Genomic DNA, 9681 nt, shown 5'->3' with positions numbered 1-9681 from the left:
ACCAAGGCGCCCCGAACGCAAATATGACAAATATCCCTGCTATCCGGCCGGGGGACGGGGCTCGCCTGCCCCCGGCCAGCCCTGCTTCCCCCCCTCCCCCCCAAAAAAAAAACCCCGGGGCTCATCCCGGTGCCGTGTCCCCCGTGAGACGGAGAGGGACCGGCCGGTCGCCCCCCGCCCCGGCCCCGGGAGCCCACCCGGGAGGGGAGGGAAGCAGCGGCCACCCCCCCTCCCCTCCTTCCTCCGTGGGATGCTCGCTGCTAATTTGTGGAGATACCACCGAAGCCCAAAAATGAGGCCAAATGGAGATGTTTGAGCACACGAAGGCTTGGAGGGGGGAGAGGAGGAGGTGGGGGGAAGCTCAGCACCAGGCTCTAACGAGAAAGATGATTATTTTAAGTTCCCCTCAATTATTGTCTTTCGAAACAGCGTAAGATTCTGGCACCTCGGATCATTCCAGCCTCTCCTGTTCCACTAAACCCGTTGTACTTGGGGACGATAAAGCTTTAAGAGGGAGCATAAAGGCGATTATTAGTCGTTAATATCACGACTCGTCGAGGCATTATGCTCAAAATGGTCCGTAATGATTCGCAATCAATCAAGCTGATGGCCTTGTTCGAAATGAAGTTCCATTTTCAGCTAGAAAAACCGAGGAGGAAAAGAAGGATACTTTTAGAGGAAAGAGTTCGTTAAACTGGAGAATTTTTCTATCAAAAATCCACATAGGAAAAAAAAAAAACCAAACCAAAAACAAAATAGTGAATCTGCCAAAAGAGAAGGAGAGTAAGGTGATTATTTTATGGATTCTTATAACTGAAAAGACTCCACCTAATCAGAGTTTAACACGGCGACTGGTATTTCATATAATACTCCGCTGAAACCACTAAAATGGGAGGAAAGACCTCAAAATGTGGCGTTTAACTTGGCCAGATCTGGAGGCCTCAGGACACCTTTCCCCCTCCACTTGTGCTGTCGGTGGTTCCTTTGAGGAGACCCCAAAATCTTCTCCTCCTCTCTCTGTGGGACAGAGTCAGCCCCCAACCAGCTCCGCGACTGTAATTCTGACGAGCGACTCGCAAAATTGCTCAGGAACTGGCAAAAAATTGTAACCAGAATTTCTCCCTTCCAGCAGCCAGGCACTGAGATTCGGTCCTTCCACTCGGGAAAATTTCTACTTCTCAAAATTACAAGAGTCATAATAAAAAAATAAATATATTTGTAAAATAAAAGGAAAAGCTTAATTTTCTTTACAGCAAGGGTGCAGCGGTAGGTAGGCTTCAGACTACTCAAAAGTCAGAATTATTTGTACGTTTTTCGGCTGAGTTGGGGGGAGGTGGGGGGTTTTTTGCCTGCCAGATCCACCAGATTTTGGGGCCGCCTCCTGCCCTCCTTCACGGCGGCAGGGTCTGGCCTTGCGCAACGGCGGCGCCTGCCCTTCTGGGGCTCAAAGTCCACGGCAGGTTTACAGTCCCCCCGGCGCCTGGGTGTGTGTGGGCGCTATCGCCCGCGCCGCTGTGCCACAACCACAAACAACGAGCTAAATAAGCAGCCGAGCTCCAGGACCAGCAGCCTGGATCTCACCAGGTTCTACCCAGCCTCAAAGCCTGCCTTCCCACCTTTGAAGGCTTTCTGACTTGGCGAGGTGGCTCCGATTCTACACCGGCAGAAGAAGAAAACTCACCCGCCCCCTCCTTGTTTCCTACTGTAACTCCTCCTGGGCTTTTCTTGGCAGGAGCTTTGTAGTCACGCTGTAGCTCAGATGGTTCCTCCGGACACAACTAGTACAACCTGCATCCACGCTCTCCCCGCTGAGCATAGGTCACCATACCGATCAATAGGAGCGCGGCTCCTTCCTAGGCTTCGCATGCAGCGGAGGCTCCATCGCGGCGGGACGAGGCGAGGCCAATGAGACCCTCCTGGCCAAGAAGCTCCCACACTCTGCAGCTCCAGAAGAACCTGACCAGAAGGTGTCTGCAAGGTTCTGAAGGCAGTTTTTTTGCCCCAACACGTTGGGGAGCGCAGAGGAACAGCCTGCAAGCCAGCCACGAAAGGCTGCACCAAGAAGCGTGTCGGCAGAGGCTTCCAGAGCCTGCAGGAGCCAGGGGAAAAGTCTACGGCCACCCAAAACACATCCCCATTTTGAAACAGGACACACAAGGGCTTCCCGAGGGGCAGCAGCACTGATATAATCTGGGAGGTGATCAAGGAGGGGATTCTGCCCCTCTGCTCCGCTCTGGGAAGACCCCACCTGGAGCACTGTGTCCAGCTCTGGAGTCCTCAGCACAGGAAGGACCATGGAGCAGGGCCAGAGGAGGCCATCAAGATGCTGGGAGGGCTGGAGCCCCTCTGCTGGGAGGGGGCGCTGAGAGAGTTGAGGGGGTTCAACCTGGAGAAGAGAAGGCTCCAGGGAGACCTTAAGAATCCCTTCCAGTCCCTAAAGGGGCTCCAGGAGAGATGGGGAGGGACTTTGGATCAGGGAGGAGAGCCCTAGGATGAAGGATAATGGTTTTAAACTGAAAGAGGGGAGATTGAGATGAGATCTGGGGAAGAACTTGTTTGGTGTGAGGGTGGTGAGACCCTGGAACAGGTTGCCCAGAGAAGCTGTGGCTGCCCCATCCCTGGAGGGGTTCAAGGCCAAGTTGGAGGAGGCTCGGAGCAACCTGGTCTGGTGGGAGGTGTCCCTGCCCAGGGCAGGGGGTGGGAACTAGATGACCTCTAAGGTCCCTTCCAACCCAAACCATTCTGTGATTCTAATTGTGCAGTTGTAGCCTTGACACAGGCCCTCAAACTGCTCAAACGTGAAGATGACATGCTAAAAAGAGAAGGAACCAAACTGCGTTTTCTTCTACAGTGGCACTGACCTGTTGCAGGGCATGGGCATCATCTAAGTGCATCCTTGTCTTTGAGCAAGGGTGGTCAAAGCTTGCCTGGTTGAGGCCAGGGCTCCTGCAGATCATTCAAAACCCCTCCCTGTGTTAAAGATAAATACACAAACAGACAGAAATCAAAGATTGGGAAGATTGGGAAGGGGGGAAACGGACACCAGATTCATAATGCAAATCATCAGAAATACTATGGACCGCCAGGTAACCTCTGTCTATCAACATGTGTGCTAATTAGGAGAGCACAGCAACGTTTGGTGTGCTGGAACGTCAGCATCCCTCACGTTTTTTTAATAAAAGAGGCAGTGAACTGCTTCCCACGTTTCTCATTGCATCCTTGGCCTTTTTCTTTCTAATTGCAGTACATGCTAATACTTGGGAGAAGCTAAACAAAGGGCCAAGGAAGGCCTTCTCCAGCCAAGGATGCTCCTTCCACTGGAGCAGCGCTCCCCACCAAGCACAGTGGGTCTCACGGGCGAGCAGCAAGCAGGCTACAAGCAAAGGTGTGATGAAACACCCCTAAAAAACTCGTGCTGTCTCCGTTCAGGCCAGCTCAGGGGTCAATACTGACCTTCTGGAGCAAGGGCTCTTCTCGTGTGCGAGGCTCAGCCGCAAATAAAAGCGAGCCCATCAAAAAAAATAAAAAAAACCCACTCCAACTTGGGGTGCGGCATCTATTGCTTTTTTTCTTTCTTTCTGTTTTTTTTTTACGCTGGTGTAACTCTTGCACTGTACCAAGGCTGCCCCACATGTCCCAAGGCACAGAGGAATCAGTTAAAACCAAAGGAACGCACATTCCTCCCCCTTTCTCCCTCTGATTTTAGCTCTTCCCCCCCCCCCTTCATTTTCTACTGTAGTTCATGTTTTTCTCCTTTAATGTTTTTGTGGCAGTAGGAGAAACACCGTTCCCTAGAATGCATAATATGCTTAATTATCATTCTCTGTTAGTTCTCTAGGAAAAAAAAAAAAAAAATCTACAGGAGAAATCAGTTTAATTAATTAGTATGACCAAATGCAGCCTTAGTTCTACTGCAGTATCATATATTATACGTCCAGTTGGGCAGTTGATCTTACTTGGGCAAAATGAACAGAGATGCAAAAAACCAAGGAGCTCATGAATCAATATTCTAAGTGCAACTAACCCCTTTTGTAGAGTTATTCTAAGCCTTCCTACAGATTTCGATGCCAACGTCTGTTCCCAAATACTGCTTTTGGCTTCAGCAACGCAGGATCGGGCCCATACAGTCTAGTAATAGAAAGCTGTTGCTTGGCAGTACCAAGGGTTGTGCCACATGGTAAATTCATTAAGTAATTAAGGAAAAAAAAACCCTAAAAACCCAACAAAAAACCCACCCTTAACTCCACGTTAGCTTTTAAATAGTCATAGCCAGTAAAAATTCCCGGTGCACGTCAAGGACAAGGGTGGAAAGATTCCCTCTGAAAGTAAGACTTGGTGATTTAGATGCTTTTCAAAAGGGCTACTCTTCGCATATTAAATTATTAAGGAAATATTATGGAACAGGATTATCAGGAAAGGAAAAAAAAAAAAAAAAACCAAACCCCAACGCAGTGTGCATTAGCTGGCTTAGTCAGAGGAGGTTTTGCTGCATTCCTCACGCAGGGAGATGACTCCCTCCCTCTGTAATTCCCTGTGCACTCCCAGTCCTCTGGAGACTGCTGGTGTGCATCATCCTGGCTCCAGCTGAAACGCTCTGTCCCCTGACAGAGAGAGGCTGGGGCTGCCTCCCATCGCCGTACCTCATCGAATCCTATCTGCTCACATCTTTTTGCCTCTTCAGGAGCACCCGTGCTCTTTCCCAAAATCCCCTTTGGGCTGTATCACCTGCAAGATGTGCTTCGTTTTTGACCCAGGCCAGACTGTTCACGCCGACGCCGTCTGTACGGCACCACGGGCTCCTAAAACTGCCTCCCCTTTCTTCTCTGGCTTCTCGAGACACGCTGGATTGTACCTTGCATCAATTTTAGGCTGCTTTTCTCTCTCTTTTCAGCGCTCGCTCTGCAGTCTCTGTCAAAAGCACAAGTCATTCTTTTCTGGAACACTCGGTTACTCCTGAAGAGATGCTGCTGTCCTGATACTCATCTCATCCTGGGGCCAGGGGATCAGGAGAAAAACAAAACAATCTGCAGATAAAACCAAAGGCCCTGCTTTACAACCGAGGAGGGAGTACTTTTAATAAAGAAAAAACACAGAAACGGTGGGGGAAAAATTACAGAGAGGTGGCCAGTCTTCAGGCCTAATTAACCACTGGTGTAAACAGATGTCGCTGCAATCAAGCCAGAAGACTTTGGCCACCCACCGGTCCTGAGCACAACCCAACACAAGCCTGAAAATCTTACCACCACGGGGGGCTATCAAACACGTGAGCCACACACAAAGGTGGCCATCATCTCCCTTGTGCTGATGGGTTACCTGCTCCTGGGTCACCAGAGGAGACCAGCTCGCTCAACCCATCTGCTACACATATCACAACCCTCTTCTGAAGCAAAGCTGCTCCTGCAAAGCTCCACGTGGAGCCATACGTTTCTCTTCTGAAGCGCTCTTGAAGCCTGGCTACCGAGGCAGTTTGAGTACGTTTAGCACTGCTCAACCCTGCTGAGATGCCAAAGGCCCGACAGACCAAACAGGGCCACCAGCAGGTTGACTGGAGGCTTCTGGAAGTGGATGGTCCTGCTCAGATTTGTCACGTTGAAGAATGGTACAACCCTAGCCACATGTTTGGGGCTGGGAGGGCAAAACCAAACGGGTGCTGTGGCGATGTAGGGTGTTATATAGCATTGCAATATGTTATATAGCGCTTAAAACTATGTCACTGGAGTTTAAGGTGTTCATGTTCAGATGAATTACCTGGGAAAATACACTATTTCCATCCTTATTTATAGGAAAACATGAGCTAATATGTCGACATCCAAATGAATGCACCCGCTTCTAGCTGCTTCTGCTGGCTGGAATACAACCTGTAGAGCACATTAAGGCTCATAAACCATTTGGGGGACTTGGACATTTTGTTTAAAACTAGTTTCTGCAGCCTCTTAGAGCCACTAGATTCAAGAAACTCTTACCAAGTAAGATAGAGGCATTTTCAAAATAATTCAAATTTGCAATGGTAAATCCTTCCTCTATCTGTCCCAGGTGCAAAATTCTTTACAGCCCACGTTTATCCGTACTCTTTTCAGACAGACAGAGGTTTCTGAGGGTCTAATTTTAAGTAAACAGTGAGTGACCTGCACCACTTCTTTAAAAAAAAAAAACCCAAACCAAAAAAAAACCACAACCAACAAACCCCTATAAAACAGAAGTTGAATCTGCAGGGCCAAATTTAGAAAAGGGGGGGGGGGGGGGGGGGAGAAAGGGAATCCAATTTGTGCAGATGGTAAATCCACAGCTTAAATTAAAAGATGGTCCTTTATTATCCAAGGTTTAAATTGAGGCATTAAATGTGCAGATTTAATAAGCTCCCCCACAATTTTACTGCCACACCACTTCCACCGGGGAAGTGCTGGGTTGGCAAGGGGGGAAGGAGGATGGAGTCTGAAAGCTAATACAAAACATATTATTCTTTTTTTTCTGAGAGGCGGGGGGAGGGGGGGGGAAAGAGCTGGCAAAAAAACCCTAGCACAAGAACATCAGATGTAGCATAAACTCCCACTGCCATTCTGTTCCACTACAAATAAATGAAGATCATATAGAACCGAACTCATTGAGTCAACGCAGCGAACGCTCAAGTCTTCGCATTTTAACCCTTTGCAAAATGTGTGATTTCTTAGATGATGTGCAAAGGAGAGAGGATAAAAACAAACAAAAAAAAAACCAAAAAAAAACCAAAGAAAAAGTGAATGAGCACATCAGATGATGCTTTTACTGACTCTGCCCCTGGTAATGATTCATTTTGTCTCTCTGCGTTCCCTCGCAGCGGCACAGCTAAGAGTCAGCAAAAGCTCGTACTGTACATGCAGGTAAACAGACTGTGGGTGAAGGATGTATTTCTTAACTCTACCTAAAACCACCCCTGTAACGGCCAGAAAGGCATTTTAGCTTTCGGAAGAAAAAAAAGGGAACAGCACCGGTTCATTTAGGTTCTCCTCTAGCCTTTCTTTCTGCTCTCTCCCTTTAAAGGAAGCTGTTCGTTTATAGTGACCATTAGCCAAAGGCTAAGAGAGGTTTACACCTAATTAGTATTCCCTAGGGAAGATGAAACACTAAATCACTGCAAAACCACACACTATTTAGGATCTATCACCAGGACAAAGAAAAAAAAGCTAAGAATCCACTATTTATCCTCAGGGTCCATCTTTGCCTTCCTTTCACACCTCTTAGGCTGCTACTTCGGTCCTCCTGTGGTGGCTTTGGGGTGATAATGTCCTTGAAGTGTGGCAGGGGCTCTGGAAGAGCTCTCCTGCCTGGTCACCCCCAGAATTTGCATGGGGGGCAAGGGGAGGGATGGGACAAGAAGATATGTTGTGGGCAGGATGACCTGGGGCTCAGGAAGCCGATGCTGCATGTGGCATTCTGCTCCCTGAAGCCAGCAGTGGCTTTCTGAGCCATAAGCAGCTCTCTCAAACAATAATAATTCTCCCTTTCAGTTTGTTTGGTTTTTTTAATTTTAGCCTTGGTGGGGGAGCAAAGAAGAGACACGATGGGAGCACAGAGGGAAAGAAGCCAAGGGAAAGGAGCAGACCCAAGAAACAAGGAGGAAGAGCTGCATTCTCCATCGCTGGTGCTGCTGCTGAGTCCAAGGTGCTCTCTGGTTTGATCTCTGGTGAGCAGCAGAAGAAAATACCACAAGAAATATATCCCCCTGAGGCTCTCCCTGCTGCTTCTCTTGACCACAGACTTCCCAGCTCAAAGGAAAGGCCAGAAGGCTCCCAAACCCCCTCTCTTATCGCAGAGAGATCTGCTTTCCTGCAGATTCAGCTTTACAGAACAGCTCCTCTGGCTTTTAATTGTAGAAGGAAAGATGCAAATGGCCATCTTGAGCCATCACTCTTGTTCCACAACTGGCCCAGCAAGAGTGGCCACCAGCTGGGTACTTCAGCAGCCTATTTGCCACAGCTGGGCAGAAACAGGCCCCCTGGGCTGGCAGCCAGGGGCCGGCCAAGCCAAGGAAGGGTGACTGTCCATCTGCTCTGCCTCATGCCCCAGGGCATCTCCTAATCACCCCCACCCAGGGGAGGCTCCCAGTGTGATTCCTGCTAAGCAATAAAGTCCTAACAAACCCCAGTTATTTCTCTTGCTAACCTACACCTACGGTCCAGTAGTGTTAACCTTCAGGTTAATTATTTTTTTTTTCCTATCTGATCTGGTCTTCTACTAACTTTTCTTAACTGGATGTTTAGCCCCTGCCATAAAAGCAAAAGGAGAAGTTAAGCAGATGTCAGAGTGCTGCTAATTTGACTCCCCACATTCACACAAACACTATTCCCATGCAGGTCAGCGGACGGAAACCTCTTTTTTGCTGGCAGCTCCCTTCAAAGGAAACTCTTTCTCATCCGAGCAGCCAGGAAAGCGCAAGCGCCCAACTCCTACTACTCTAGTTGTGGGGTTCATAAAAAGAGTGGCACATCTCCCCCAAAAAAAAACATTGGGGTGTGTTAGTCTTTACCAGCCAGAAGGGAAGCCTGGCATTCGATGGGTTCAGTTTGGTTTTCAAATGAAAAAAAACCAAAAGCAACCACCTAAAACAAAGCACCTCCGATGGAGAAACATTGTCTTCCACGAGATGTTCAGACGAAAGACCTCAGACTCCCAACATATTTTTGCTGGCTGTCACAGCTGATGTGGGCAAAACCAGAAGAAGGAAATGCATTTGTTTTGAACATTTTTTTTTTCCTTTCATTTAGCAAAGATTCCCCTTAAATAAATGGAAGTGGGGAGATCTTGAAATAAGCCTTAGCAAGTTTTAATCACACTTTTTTTCTTCTTGCGAGTGAGCCGTCATTCAGTAGCTAGGTGGTTCTAAATAAAGAACTCTAGTCAACAACAGGAAATAACTCCCACAGAAAAAAAGGGCAGAATACAAACTCTCAGCAACTCTCGTACATAGCTCACAACGGCCTTTTGTTCCGTGCACATTAAGTCTAAAATCTTTACTTTTCAGAACATGTTCTTGCTCTAAGTAATTAAAACTTTTTTTTTTTCTTGTTGCAAGTACAGATCCCTTCCTTGCCTTTCTCCCCAAAGAGTTGCATCTAAGAATCCAAAAATCACAAGCTATTCCCATTTCATTCAAGTAAGGACATTCTAGGAATGCTACATGATGACCAGGAGTTTCAAAAGTTATTGATGGTGGTTTTTTTCTCCACCCTCCCCCCCTTTTCTTTTCTTTTTTTCTTTTTTTCTTTTTTTCTTTTTTTTTTTTTCTCTTGGTGGGGGGAAGGTGTGCTGTGTCCTCAGCTGCGAATAGTTTACATCCTTCTTAACGTTCAGAAACCACTGGGTGTTCAGAAAGTACAGAGCACCTGGGCTGTGGGGAGGGGGATAAAGGAGAAACCACACACCTCTAGCCACTTTAAAAAAAAATAAAAAATAATCAGGCTAATGTCTAGAATCATCAGCTTTTAAATTACACGAGACATCACAGGCCCATGCCTGCAAATGTCACCAGTAAAGACCACCCGTCTTCTCCTTCTCCCACCCTGGTGGGAGCTGAACAGGTTCAGGCTCTTCAGGCAGGAGAGTACAAGGAGATGCAATTTTTTTGCTCATAACAAGGCGCTTTGACATGGTCTAGGTGGAAATCTTATCTAGTACGGATTCAGGCAGAAGGGCAAGGAGGACAAA

The 9681-nt window shown here is 47.7% G+C and overlaps 1 protein-coding gene across 1 annotated transcript in view; it reads right to left on the bottom strand.

The window, feature by feature from the left end:
• Nucleotides 1-4961, bottom strand: part of SERTAD2 (SERTA domain containing 2) — a 25285-nt gene extending 20324 nt beyond the window's left edge. The window contains exon 1 of the mRNA XM_014964373.1: nucleotides 4853-4961. The gene's annotated coding sequence lies outside the window, so the exon portion shown is untranslated. The remainder of the gene's footprint in view (nucleotides 1-4852) is intronic.
• Between the last annotated feature and the right edge of the window lie 4720 nt (nucleotides 4962-9681).

This window comes from Calidris pugnax, unplaced genomic scaffold, assembly GCF_001431845.1.
Source record: "Calidris pugnax isolate Ruff unplaced genomic scaffold, ASM143184v1 scaffold219, whole genome shotgun sequence".
NCBI classification, from domain to species: Eukaryota; Metazoa; Chordata; class Aves; order Charadriiformes; family Scolopacidae; genus Calidris; species Calidris pugnax.
This window is presented reverse-complemented; position numbering and strand designations above follow the sequence as displayed.